At 47.3% G+C, this 14,752-nt stretch overlaps 1 protein-coding gene across 1 annotated transcript in view; it reads left to right on the top strand.

Annotated features, from left to right (window-relative positions):
* The first annotated feature begins 9,761 nt into the window (after positions 1-9,761).
* Positions 9,762-14,752, top strand: part of LOC119466567 (uncharacterized) — a 293,541-nt gene continuing 288,550 nt past the window's right edge. Inside the window, exon 1 of the mRNA XM_037727091.2 lies at positions 9,762-10,027. The gene's annotated coding sequence lies outside the window, so the exon portion shown is untranslated. The remainder of the gene's footprint in view (positions 10,028-14,752) is intronic.

A 14,752-nucleotide genomic window follows, 5' to 3' on the forward strand; every position in this document is an offset into this window, starting at 1 on the left:
TAATGCGTAGGATGGATAACCGGTGGACCATTAGGGTTACAGAATCGATACCAAGAGAAGGGAAGCGCAGTCGAGGTCGGCAGAAAACCAGATGGGATAAGGCAGTTAGGAAATTTGCAGGCGCAAGGTGGAATACGCTAGCGCAAGACAGCGGTAATTGGAGATCGCAGGGAGAGGCCTTCGTCCTGCAGTGGACATAAATGTAGGCTGATGATGAATTTTTAGAGCGTAAGCTGTTATGGGCTCATTCCAATAGCCGTTTCGGGTCGCGATGATGCCGCCGCCGGCGGCCGCGTAATCGCTATCACCGGAAACGCGGAAAAAGTACTCGATTCCCGCCGGGATCGAGCCAGCGCCCGCTGCGTAGGAGCCGGATACTCTACCACTGAGCAACGCAAGCGCTTGCGAACGGGCAGCGGAAACATGCCTTAAAAGGCTCCCAAGCACGCAGGCGGAGACGACTCAAGCCTCCGCCAGTATGGTGGCGCCATCTAGGTCAGATGCCTGCAAACGCAGCGTCCTCAGGCACAGACGACGATATGCGATTCGGACGAGGCACGCAATCAACGTGCTCCCGAGCTGCCGAGCCTCCGCCAGTGTTGTGGCGCCATCTAGTTGAGGTGCCTTCAAACGCGGCGCGCCCGACATGTAAGTTGCAATTGTAAGACTTGATCGGGCTCAGCAAACTGCTGTGCAGAGAGCATTACAAGCCTCAGCTCGCCGTCGACGCTGGGCGGACAGTTCAGATCGTTCTCGTCAAAACGAGGTGAACAGACTGCCGCGAGGACCCTGTTGTGCGTGGTGCCCAAATTGAAGCTATTCTTGAGCCGCTCCACCAGCGTATACGCTGTGACTGTGCTGCGTGTGCCGCGCAGGCCTGTGACTTTTTTCTTTCAATGCTTTTATTGACATCTTTTATTGCCTTTACGCCCGCAGCTAACTCGGATTGCGTCTTGGAACTTTGAAGCAATCGAGTGTGAACATCCTTAAGTAGTTTGAACAAAACATATATTTGTTCTGAAGTACCAGCATGAAGCGACTCAATATCAATCCGAGATTCGGAGCGTGTGGTATGTCCAGGATTAGTCTCGACATCCCTCAAACGTAACAGAAAAAAACCGTTATGGAATGTGTCTAACAGCACTTGCGGACCCGAAAACAGTAGCAGGCCACGATTATCAGAATTTTTACCGCGAAGAGAGGCAATTATACGCACTTGCATGCCGAAAGCAAGACGATTGGGAGTGGTGCATAAGCCCTGTTCCCGTGTCCACTGAAGTGTAGGTCTATGGGTCGGCAGCTTAAATAAGCGTCTCCTGGTGATCGCTGTGCCGATGTGGGTGGGAGGCCAAAAGGATCGTCGAGCGAAAAGGCCGGTATTACGGTTGGAAGTTCGCCGAGATAGGCATCGGTGATGCTTTAGGTTGGCAGAATCGGATGGAACAGCGCAGGTGGACAGGATAAGTAGTACGACCATCCCATGATCCTGGTAAGCAAGGCCTGCATAGCGAAAGCAGGACGATTAGGAGTGGTTCCATGAGCACTGTTCCCGTGTTCGCTCGATACCGACGGCATTCCCACGTTGAAGCACTGTTTATGGGCAAATACAATATCATTCTCTGTTAAAACGCTTCACCAGCTTCAAGTGAAGTGTTTCCATGACATGAAAAGTAGGTGGCGCAAGAATATCAATAATCAAGAATCAATAACCATAATCCCCTAGAAAGGAAGGAGAGGATAAATAAAAAATGAGACTACGAAAAGCATGATACAAGAAAGTAAACAATAAATATAAAAGACCAATTATTAAAAGGTCAGATTCCAAGTATCAAAACGCAAGGTGTGTTCAATAAGAAAACACGAAGAAATGCGCTTGAACAATGTATGAAAATTGCTAAAAAACAACCATGCAAAGCTCGGAAAAAAAACGACGGTGTCTGATGAGAACTATCAAGATCAACGAAATTAGTGTTCGAAAAACTGCATTCTGTAGACAGTTGAGTGATGATAATGGTAGGCAGGAAGTGGAAAGGTCCATGCTTCCGGGTGATCTTACACGGAATTCGAAACACGATAAACTGAGGAATTCGGAGCATGTGAGGATACTATGAAGAAGTTTGAATAGAAACAGAATGCTAGCGCAATCAGATCGGCAATTAACTGATGGTAGAGGCGATAACTTTTAATGTTCCGTTTATTCTGCCATAGTCATACAGAATTATACTTCGTCCTCTTCTGTGCCCTGTTATTTATTTTTTTCGTTCACGAAGTCCGCCTTCCTCCTTTTATGATCGTTACACAGGCACCCCCTTGATCGTCAATCCTCCTGGGTTGATAAGGCACCACGTTGCCGATTGATGTCATGTCAGTCGCGTTTTGTGGTCCACTGTACCAAACTGTTTTCAAGACTCCTTGTTGGCTGGCTGTCTTCAGCACGATATAAGGACCCGTGAAAGGAGCTTTTGAGCCTTGCAAACCTTTTCGAACGAGAATAAAATCTTCTATTTTGATGTTAGGTACCTTTGTGGAGTGAGCACGGTCGTAGTTACGCTTCATGGCGACCTTATATTTCTCATTCTCTTCCACCGGTTTCTTGCGTTCTTGGAGGGTTAGCACATTTGTAAGACCAATGAGGTGATCAGCTGGAAGCCACTTCGATTTCCCATGGTAAGCAAAATATGGGCTGCATCCCAAAGCGGTTGTATGAGAGTTCTTATGGTGATTAACAGCCACTTCAAGAGCACACTTCCAACCACCTTGGAATTCCGGATAGAGTGTGATAAACAGCTTGATATCACTTATCGCTCTCTCGGTCAACCCGTTGGCTTCAGGATGATATGGTGCAGCAAAACGAAGTTGTATGTTTTGTTGTTCAGTCCATTGTTTTAAACGCTCGCCTCTCAAATCAGGGCCATTGTCAGCCACAATCCCTTTGACATTTTTGAACATTTCACGACTGAGTAGCGATATAACGCTGTTGGCATCTTCTTTTCCTGCCCTACACGCCACCATTCTCGTGCATTCGTCGATAGCCAAAAGAAATGCTTGTGTAGTTCTCACTATCTCCCCTTTTTTCTTGAGCTCCACGAAGTCAAGGTGCACAGTTTCAAAAGGCTTGCTTGAATAGTTTGTTAGGATCATTTCGCACCCGCGAGGCTTGAATTTTGCTTTCCTGATTTGGCATTGGTGACAAGTACTGATATATTCGGATATATCCTGCTTCATTGTGCTCCGGGAGAATATTTGCTTGATTTTCCAGTATGTCCTCCAGAAACCGTCGTGGCCACCAGAATCTGGGGAGTCGTTGTCAAGCTGCAAGATTCTTGCGACGCTCGTGTTAGGAATGCGCAGTCTACCATTCGTGAAAGCCATATCTTCCGTGCCGTCCCAAAGAAGTTGGTTCACATACCTCTCGGCATTCGGACGTATTGGTAGTCTTGACATTGCGTCGGCGTCAGGCAGCTTCTCGCCTGGCCTGTGAGCAACGTCGAACTCGAATTGCTGTATTTCGCTGACCCACCTGGCCAGTCTTCCTTTCGGTTCAGAAAGGCTTAGTATATAGGTCAAGTCTTGATTGTCCGTAAATCTCACTGCCTCCCATCGTCCCCTGCGATAATGCCTTTAAGCGACGCAGATATTCTGTAAACAAATAAATAAATAAATAAATAAATAAATAATAAATAAATAAATAAATAAATAAATAAATAAATAAATAAATAAATAAATAAATAAATAAATAAATGAAAGTGTCTTCCTTCAAGGTACGTTCTGAAGTACCTAAATGCCATGACTACAGCTAGGGCCTCTTTTTCAGTAGTCGGGTAGTTGATCTCTGCCTTTTTCAATGTGTACGAGTAGTACCCAATGGCTTTGGGTCGTCTTTTGGCCCACTCGTTCTCATCCCTTTGGTATAGTACCGCGCGTGTCCCGTAATGTGATGCGTCGGTGTTTAATTCAAAGCGGCTTTGTGAAATCTGGAATAGTGAGTACTGGGTCAGATGATATTATTCTGACGAGTTCATGATATCTTTTCTCACACTCCTCCGTCCACACAAATGGAGTATCCTTTTGCGTTAGCAATGTAAGGGACTTCGTCTTTAAAGCGTAGTCCTTGATAAACGTTCTGAAATGTCCTGCCAGGCCCAAGAACCCATGGAGCGAGTGTACATCATATGGTTTTGTCAGCTGAGATATGCGTTTAACAGATTCTTCTTTTGTGTTCTTTGTATGTCCGTCGAAGAATATCCATAAGAAACCCACAGAATTCTTAAAGAATTCGCTTTTCTTCGTGTTGATCTTCAGCCCGGCTTCATTTAGTGCATATAACACCTTGGAAAAGTGAGAGCAGTGGTCGTCACGTGTTTTCTAGTAAACAATTATGTCATCCACGTAGACGTTGCAGAAGTTACCTGTGAAATCATAAAGCACGTCGTTCATCATTCTTTGAAACGATGCTCCAGAATTCTTCCGCCCGAATGGTAGCCTGTTATATTCGATGACATTGAACGGAGGGACAAAAGCTGTGAAGTGCTTGAACTCTTCCTGCAGAGTGGAACTTGCCAGTATCCCTTGCATAGATCGATGCGGGAAAACCAGGAACAGCCTCCTGTTTTGTCGATTATGTCATCGATTCTTGGCATTGGGTAAGGAAATAAATCCGTCTGATGGTTCACGAGCCTGTAATCAGTACACATTCTAAATGTCCCGTCGTCTTTGGGCACTATAGTAATAGGCGATGCAAACGAAGACGAAGAAGGCCGAATAATCCCAGCGTCGAGCAAACCTTCCAATTCTTGCTTCAGCCATTTCTTTTTTTCATAAGGCATGCCATATGGTTTCTTGCGGACAACAGTAGTGTCACTCAGCTTGAAAGGCACCATCGGGACCTTGGCCGCTGGTGGATACTGTCCAAGGCATATTAATTCTGGACACTTATTCGGCACCTCTTCACTTACACTTACCAGCTTCGCTTTCACTCCAGCACCTGTATGTATTGTTTCAACCGAGTGCTCTACTTCTACATCGTCGCACCACGATATATTTATTTTCATCCTCTTCATGTCGGGACGAGCCAAGAGAAACCTGTATGTGGCATCCTGTAGAATGAGTGCCTCGGCATCCATCTTGGTGCCTTGGTATCCGCTGCTTACCCTAGCCCCTCTATGAAGTATTCGAGAACTGCCATCATAGCTGCGCACGCTAACAACCTTGCCTATGAATGTCTTTTCCAGAAAAATCAGTCGGGGACGGACAATACTGACCGACGCCCCGGTGTCAACTAAGACTGCAGTTGGCCTTCCGTTGATGGTAATTCGGGCATAAAGCAAACCTTCGGCTGACTTTGCCAAATGGACTATTTCTTTCGGTGCTGCCGGGTAGAATAGAGCGCCCGGATTTTCCCTGGTGCTTTGCTCGTGATTCTCATTGAAGGTTGATTCTTGCATTGGGGCGTGGCCACAAGAACCTTTGCAGCAAGAGCACCTCTGGTCACACGTTAAGCTTGTAGCGGAGGATTGGCCATTGGTGTTACTTGTCAGGTGGTAGGGTGATAGCACATATTGCTGGAAATATTCCTCAGGGAATGCAACAGTTGCTCTAGCATCGCGTGTGGTCTAGGAAGAACTTCGCGCTGAGACCTCTTCGTCATCCCATGAATTATTAGCGTGACAACAGATGATTCAGATAGGTTCGGGTCAGCAAGATGCAAGAGTCGTCGTTTTTCAAAGTAGTAGTCGATAGCTGTTCCTTCTCGATACTCGAAAAAAATATCCTTGTCCCAACAGAATTCTGGCCAAATGCAAGAATGAAACAGTTTTTTCCATTCGACCCATGGCTCCGATGCGTGGCTTGGTATCTTCAAATCGAACCACTTCCTAGCGTTTCCCGTAAGAAAACGACGCATATTGTTGATGCAATCGCAGTCATCATTCCACTTATTCTGCGAGCATGCATATTCAAAAAACTGAAGCCAGATCGAGGGTCTCGATTGCGTATCGTCAAAAAAATCAGGAACAACCACTTCTCGCGTTGCATGTCTTGGGGAGTTGCACGCTGACGTTAAAACCCTCAACAGCTGCTCACTTTGTTGCATTTGCTGATCCGGCGTACGCAAATCGTGTTGCACAACTAGGCTAACTCCTTGACCCTTGCTTGTCACTGCGCCGTGGCTACTTGATCTGTGGACCCACTATTCAAACTCGACCGCCTACAGATCAACTCTGACTGAACCCTTGGAGGCCATTTCTTCAAGGGTGATGTTAGCCTTGTGAGCTAAGAACGTCAAGAACTCCGGCGTGCTGACCTGTTCTGGAAGGTCGATGGCAACGTCTCCGTCTTCCTGGCATGTCTTGGCGAGTAGATGGCCGTCTTCGCGTCGGGCGGTCGTGAACAACACCCACATTGTCCAAAACTGTGTGACTGCGCCAAAATGTAATGTTCCGTTTATTCTGCCGTAGTCAGACAATTATACTTCTTCCTCTTCTCTGCCCTGTTCTTTTTTCTCGTTCACGAAGTCCGTCTTCCTCCTTTTATGATCGTTACATAACTCAAGAGTGCTAGAACAAGATCCAGTGCCGTTGTTAAAGAAGCAATGAACGTACTTTCTTGGAAACATTTCGAGACCCGTTCTATGACGTCACTGTTGGATTTAAAAGTGTCATTCCAGACCACCGACGCGCAATCAAGTTGAGGATGACAGAATGCTGTATACAACTTGCGGAAATGTGTTGGCGAATGGAATAATTATCATGTCTTACTTTGACAGAATATTTTGAAAGCCAGCAACAACTTGAATTGGGCGTGTCGGTACATGTTGAAGTTATACTGAAGCCACACGATAGGACGAGGACACAGAACATACACATACAGCGCTACTCATTTCGGGTACGTTTTCGGTCTTCGTCCCTTCGTGCTCCTATAATATAAGATCAGCAACGTCGATCTCGTCGCGTCGCCACCTGCCTGTCCTTGCTGAGTCTGATTTGGGTTACCAAACTTTCGTTCGAATAAAATCTTATGCGTCTCATATTTACAAAAGTAATTCACTGCCAACTAGCTCGACTTAATATTTCTATTTAGGGTCCTTTCAAAATTAGCGTGAATGGTAGTGGCGTTGAGTAGAGTTAATGTATCGTGCTCCTGTGCTTGAGGTCCTCAGTTCGAGTCGTTGTCCAAGCCACTGATTTTTTTTCTACCTTACAGTTGCGCCTGAATTTTAAAAAATAGCCATTTTTGCTTTACTAATCCCGGTGCAATAAAATTATAAAGCCCCACGCAGCTTGAAGAAAACATGCCGGAATAGGAATTGGCCTACCCGGCACAGTATGTTGCCACTACCACCATCACGAATTCTGCGTATAATAACTGGCTATTAGTAACTCGCGGAAATAAACATAACTATTGAGGAACACTGCAGAGCCCTCTCTAAACAGCAATGGGATGAGCTGTGCAACTCGATCGACGGGCAGATGCGTAACGGGGGAACCTGGAACCTCCTAAAGTGTATCAAACTGATTGCACACGTGCGTCAGTGTCTCGGCAGCCAGTGACGTTTATTATCAGGGGCATGCTTTTATACAGTTGGGGCATGTACAGCTTTGCCAGCTTGCTACACGTTACACGCTCTTTCTTTTGAAAGACAAAACATTCTTATTGACAAATTAACAAATAAGGAAACATTTAAAAAGTCAGCTGGTTTGGCGAAATTGTTCATCGTAGTTCAGCCGGCAGGGTGGTCGTCTCTCCCTCCTCGACCTGCGCACCACGGGGCTGGGGCTAATAGAGGTGGTGGCCAGTACAGGTGGTAGGCTAGTAGAGGCAGCCTGCTCATCTGGAAACTGTGGTTGCTCCTGTAGAGTTGCTGGCGTCGCTTCCTCCCGTGCTGTGTGTGCCATTGGATTCGGGAGGCGAGCCCCCAGCAAATACATTTCTTTCCGATGACGTGCCCGCAAATTTTTCGCTGCTTTCCGATGGCGTTGCACTGCTTCCTGAAGGTGAACCCTCAGACGTTGCACTGTTTTCCGATGGCGAACCCACCGGGCGCGTGTTCTGCTCGTTGAAAGGTTCCGCTGTTCGCCTAAGGTCTCGACGGTTTCTTCGAAGCAATCTTCCCTCTTCCGTGAGAACCAAGTACGAGCGCGGAAACACTAGTTTAAGCACCTTGGCTTTGACGCGCCAACTTCTATTAACCATTACTCGAACAGTATCACCCTTTTCAAGTGGTGGCAGCGGCTGGCCTCTTTGGATGCTCTGCTAATGTTTGGCGGGCTGCGACTCGGGACAGAGTCGAAATTCAGGGAGTGGTGTACGAAGGTTTCGGTGCATCAACAGCTCTGCTGGTGACCTGCCGTCTTCGAGCGGTGAGGTTCTGTAGTTTAATAGTCCCAGCCAGAGCACACAGAAACATCTCGTTACTATCTTAGATCAGACCTCATTCACCGAAGAGTCATCGTTCATCGTCGCCGTTGTACCGCCCGTACATCTTTGTTTTTGTCGCATTTGTCGTCGTGCCAACATCGTAGTCCGGCCGCCGTCCTTGTCGGTTCTCACACCGCCTCCGTCCTCGTCGTCGCAATTCCTTCGCGCCGTAAACAGCTTCAGGAAGTCAATGGTGCCTGCGACTGTGTCGGTTTACTTCAAAATTGATTTACTCACGTCCCCTAACCTTTTGTATGTGTCGTTTTTGTTAACCCCACGCTTGAACCTCTTTAAACTCTCTAATGAAAGTCGTGAATGAAAACTATAGTCCTCACGAACAAAAAAAAAAAGAATGCAGAAACTCCACTGGAGTTTGTCTAAGTATGCGCAAGCATACCCTCAAATTTAAGTTGGCTCACCCCCAACATTTGTGTTGGCCCGCACCCAAATGCATGGGGCTAAGTTGGACCCCGTCCAAGCTTAACGTTGGCCCACCGCCGAATTTAAGTTGGCCCACGGCCAAATTTGAATTTGGCCCACCTGTGAATTTCAAGTTGGCTCACTTACAAATTTCAAGGTGGCCCCAACCTCAAATTTCAAGTCGGCCCACCCCCAAATGTGAAGTTGGTCCGCCTTCAAATTTCAAGTTGACTTAACCCGAAGTTTCAAGTTGGTCACCCCCAAATTTCAGTTGGCCCACCCCTACTATGAGCTACCCCATGCATTTTCTATGGAGCCAATGTGTGCCTATGAGTATCTCTCCGATAAATGTGCCTTCTTTCTTGGTATACATTGTTCCTTATCGCGTATAAAGCTACCAAACATCTACATTTACGCTATTATAACTATATAATGTCCTAACTTTGCAAATTAGGCATTTTTGTGCAAATACAAGGCGTTACAGTTTTCACGTGCGGGGCTTTGGTACTCACCAAAGAATGCATACGCATTAAAACAAATTCGCAGCCTGGCCTTTAGCGCCGAATATGAAGTGACGCAGCCCACGTCTGCGCGTTCGACCGATGCAATGCGGTCACTAAATTCTACGTTATGCGTATCTGTCATAAGACATCTTTGCTGATGCCGCGGTCTGCACATTCGCTACCGAGAGTGCCACACCGGGCCCTCTTTTCCTCCTTATTTGTTCCTAATCCCCTTAGCGTTCTGCTTCCTTCCCCCCAGCCAGCTGACGGCGGCGTCCTTGCGCGATGGCGCGAGCCACGTGACAGCGGCCGGAGCGTAGATGGCGACCGCAGCGCAGCAGCTCGGCCGGCGCGCCACTCTCGCCCGCTGCAGCTCGCGGCCTGCCCGTAGGCGTTCGCAGTGGGCGCTGCCCGCCGCCGTAGCCACAGACACCCGTTTCCAAAGCAGCAGCAGCAGCAGCAGCGGAGGCCACCCGAAGAACGAGAGAACGAGCCGAAACGTCGTCGTCGGCGCCGCGCGGTAGGAGGATAAGTGGCCAGCGGCCAGCTGTGCGCGTTTTCTGCCGTTTGGGTGCGGTGACCGGCGCATCGGCGTCGTCCGGATTCCCCAGGGATACGTGCGCCTGTGTGACCGACCCGGACCGGCGTTCGGATACCATTTGGACACCGCTCGACTTCGACAGATAAACGTGAGTATCGTCGCGGCACCCCTGATCGGCGCTCGTGTCATCAGGCAGGCATGCGACGACTATACCTTCCTCGATAATATTTTTTTTTAAATACTACAATTACCAAGCGATTGAATGAGTCTGCGACACACATTTGGCTCCTTTTCCCAGCGATTTGTTTCGCGCTCTCGTGGCGTTGAAAGGAGAGCAAATGCCGTTTTCTTCTCACGGTGTGTAATGATACCGATGCCACCGCGTGCGTGTCCTACATGACATCGATTTTTTTTTTCTTACTCTTCGTAACGCCTATTTAGGTAGTTGTAGAAGCCTTGTAGCTGACACAGTTATGGCCGCATAAGCCTCGTTGAGTGTGGGAAGCTACTTTTCGTTGTGGGCGATGTGCAGAAGAACTGCGTGTTCGTATTTTTTCCTAACCTGTCCTTGTGGGGTACGCTGCGGTTTCTCTGTTTCCGCTAATCGCAACATTCAGAGGAAGTCCAGTTGATAAACAGCCCCTGCGCAGTCAACCTACACAACTATTCAGATACGTACGCTCATTAACCTGGAAAAAATCTAAACAAATGATGGTATGCATATAACATGAACGCATACTAGGGGATCATGGCGATAGAACAGGGTAAGACTGGAAAGCACGAGCGGAGTCTTGTTTTGTGCCGTTTGTTCGCGCCGTTCTAAAAAATTCATGTCAATATGTGTCAACAAGGTCATTTTGCACACCTTCTGCAATTTGCACGCCTAGTGGAGAAGTAAATATCACTGCATAATACAGGAACTACATACGCTTTTCCAATATAAGCTGCAGTTTCACTTCAGGCAACAATTCGTTGTTTATTTGTATTTCTTCTGTTTTGTTTTTGTTTCTTTATGTTTAGTGCTCATTATGGGCAACTTTCGAAATTTTTGGTAACGTTCTTGCGAACAGCACCTGCCATACCTGAATGACATCTGTGTAACTTCAGGCAGGAGAGCATATTTCGCGAGGGTGGGTGATTCTCGCGGCGCGACTCGCTCGTGCACACGTTTCTGTGCCCACGAGCATTCTCTGTCTTGAAACATTGACTGCCACTTCGGTCAGCCTATTAGACTGGTATATTGTCTATCTGGCGTTGTTAAAGGAGGCGCGTCGACGATTTTTCTTAGTTTCGCAAGAGATTACGCCTGTCTTTATTGAGAGATATCTGTAATTTGGCATTCTATCATTATAAGACCGAAAGCAGCACCGTTATGCCTCTTGTTTTATTTTCTTCTTTTTTTTACTATTCTCTTGGCTTCAATATAAGCTTGTCACCCTATACAATTACGTATGTAGCACACCCTTTATATTTGCACTCTGTACAAGACAGCTAATACGCGCACAATACACCACATCAGCAATGACGCATTCTTCATTACTTATTGATTACTAGCGCTGGTTTTTATGTTACTGTACTGCGCTCCTAGGAAGAGCCAGCCACGTTCACATTTTTCCCTGTAGGCTTCAAGCTGTTCCTAGAGGAAAGTGAAATTTTCTCCGATATCAAACCACTAAAGTCCCCGTTCTCTTCCAAGACCTGCATCTTGCTAACGACAGCGTCTTCTAACGCATTCGTTGTCGGTTAATTCGGTAGAAGAGGCGGCAAAAGCGACACAATTCGCGCAGCTGTGTTCTGCGCGCCTACCTGCGATTCTGCAACGATGACCTTCGATTCCTGAGGCGCGCGTATACGCATACTTCCGCCATCGGGACGGAGACGGTCGTGTTCGTGATGCCATCGTGTCTATAGGCGCGCTCAAATACGACGCCCGCAACGAGGCCTGCTGGTACGTAGGTGTAACGGACACCGTAAAGGCTGCACCGATATGTATCGTGCGTGGTAGTGCGCAGCATACCGTACTCGTATTTCGCGGCAAAGCGTACAAGGAGGATGTCAGTCTCACATGCAAGGCTGCGCTTCGCGCTCTTGTTCTTTGCTGTGTGTGTCTTGATTTTTTTTTTTTTTGCATTTTTGTGTTTGCGTGTGTGTCATGTTTCCGGCTGCTATACGAGTGATTTGTTCCGTGTTTATTTTCTGTATATGATGGGAAAGCTTCAAGGTGAGCAAATAGATATTAAGAATGTATAAATTTCGTTTTTGCGTTTTAGTGGAAATACTTGTAAGGTGCGTGGTTATTCACGTCTCTTCACGTAAATCTGTGGCATCGCTTAGCCTTAGAAAAGTGCTTAGCCTAAAGTTTATAAGTATATCCCCATTTGCAGTAAGCGCTCGATTTTTCTCTGTATGCATAGATCATTTGTTTGTACGTAACCAGCGTTATTTTGCCAAACAAAAAAAAAATACTGAACATCTGTAAATAGACACTTAATGTGCTTCCAACGGCCACACCCATGAGTGTGAGTGTTTCCAGACGAATCAAAGGGATCAAATTAAGGTGTGCAAGTGAATTGGTTAACAGTAGGCGAACTAGAGAAGCATCAGTCTGGAGCCGACGTTCGAGAAGAGGACTTGTTTTCGTCAGGGCCCGAACCCCGATGTCAAGTTATCTTGTCGAGCCATTGGCTCCAGGTCGAGGCCTCCCTTGTTCGCCGACCACTGTCGATGCACTGAAGCATGTCTATTGCGAATGGATGTGGCTAACACCGATGCTCCTGGTGAGCAAGAACACGCAGCACAGGCGTACCTGCAGAGATAAGAGAACAACAATTGATCAGAATAACCTGCGCTAGCCTAGAATATATAGGGGCTTACCATAACCAAAGTCATTTTTCGACTGTCTTCGAGAATTATTCTCCGTAAGAAAGGGCGCAACTCTTGTATACGCGCTTTGGCACCGATTGGTTTTGCTTTGTTTTGACTACGTAACGCAAGCGCCCAGAGAGATGCATGCTGATTGCAGACATCCAACATGGGTACACAATGTGCGTGCGCGCATATTTACTAGCAGTAACCAGTTTATCGTTCCATTCTCTTTGTTTGTAGTTCAATTGCTTACCCAGCCCTTTCCATTATTGTTATATCGCAAAACACAATTCGAAACAAACATGCCTGGCCATTGCCACGTGAGTGCGCCTTCATACAGGATGACGCAATCGATCAAACAAACCAGTAACGAATGATTGTAACGTGAGTACAGCCCAAAGGCTGGTGACCCCGTTCAGCGGAAAGGTAAACAAACGGCGATTGCAAAGCGTAACGAACGTGCCATGAAAACCGATGAGGTGGCGAGAATCTCATTCAGTGGGTCCTTTGCTCTTGCTCACACTCTGTCGTGCAGGCGCGGGATTTCGTGTTGCATCAGACTTTGCAAACAGCGTCAAAAGACGGTTTCAACAGTGCTTTCTCTCCGCGAAAAAAAAAAGACAAAAACCGGGCTAGGCATAAGCGTGTCGAAAGTCTCGTTGAATCAAAGCGGTCGCCTAACCCGCAACGCTGTCAGTTTGCGCGGTGTGCGCACTTGTTTGCTGCTGAGCGCACGTTTAGCGTGAGGCCTGCCGCTTATTCAGGCTAAGCCGACATGGTCGGCGATGGCGCCAGCCGACGCTTTCAAGGATACGAGAACACACGCGTACGTGAATATAAATGCCCGCGGCGCAACAGCGCGAGATTGTGACGGGAACAGAGGAGCTTGATTTTTTAGTCAAGTAGCAACGTAATGTTTCAACAAGCGGCCGCGCCAGCGCGAGGGTCTCCTCCTCTTGCAGCTTTTGAAGAAACATCCGAGAGTTCATTGGCAGATTGCCGGCTCGTAAGATCACGTGATATGTGAAGCCTGCGTCCTAACTTTGGCCGTGGCCTCCGGGATTACCACGGTGCAAGGATACGCCGGTGCGATCTCGTAGTACCTTTTGTGAATGACGGCCCCGTTTACGTATACAACGGACAAGCGACAACAGAAGCAAGAGCTTCATGGCACGGAGTGCGTTATGTCGAAACCACTAATTCTTTCTAAAAACACATCGCAGAACCCTTCTGTAGTCAGGGCGATAACGCTAGCAGACACGACGTACGAAGTTGTCCACGCGGTTCTTGTGGGCTTCCCCAAAATACATCAGCCACATCTCGTTGCTTATGAGCGGATCGCCTACACGTACAGAGGAGGCTCGTGTTGTCGTTTTGACGTTGTCTTGCGGGTGAGCTTGCACGTGGAACTAAATGTGTTTTGCTACTAATTATCGCACCCATTGTGATTACTTTTGTCATCATTACGCTTAATACGAAACTTGAGTTACCTAACAAACATGTTCAAACCTCAAACATTCGCCGTTGACGACGATCGGGTCTCCGTTTTTGAAAAATATAGCTGATGTACCAGCACTGGCCTTTAGCATATATGCGTAAAATGGTTACGAACATCGTCAACCTTTACCGCTCCTAGGTCCGCGTGCCAGTGTGTTCGTGGCCATAATGTGCGCCGTTGCCGTACTTGTCGGGACTTTTAAGATCGCGAAATGAGTATACCTCCTGCGTGGATAGCGACTACGGGAAGCAGTTTGCTTAAAATGTCAAATAACGAATGTTAAGAAGATAAGTAAAGCGTCCTTTCTTCACAACACTTTCCAGCGTGTGCCTTGCACCTTCTCGATAATTATATTCCTATATAACGGAAGTATAAAGCAATTACGAAGAAAAAAAGACAACAAATAGCGATAGGAGTTGCACCCAGCCACCGGCCTTCATCCTGAACGGTGCCGCGCAGACGCCAAGGCACACGAGTACGCTTCGCAAGTGGTTACCTGTGCAAGAAATA

Source organism: Dermacentor silvarum, chromosome 10, assembly GCF_013339745.2.
Source record: "Dermacentor silvarum isolate Dsil-2018 chromosome 10, BIME_Dsil_1.4, whole genome shotgun sequence".
NCBI lineage: Eukaryota > Metazoa > Arthropoda > Arachnida > Ixodida > Ixodidae > Dermacentor > Dermacentor silvarum.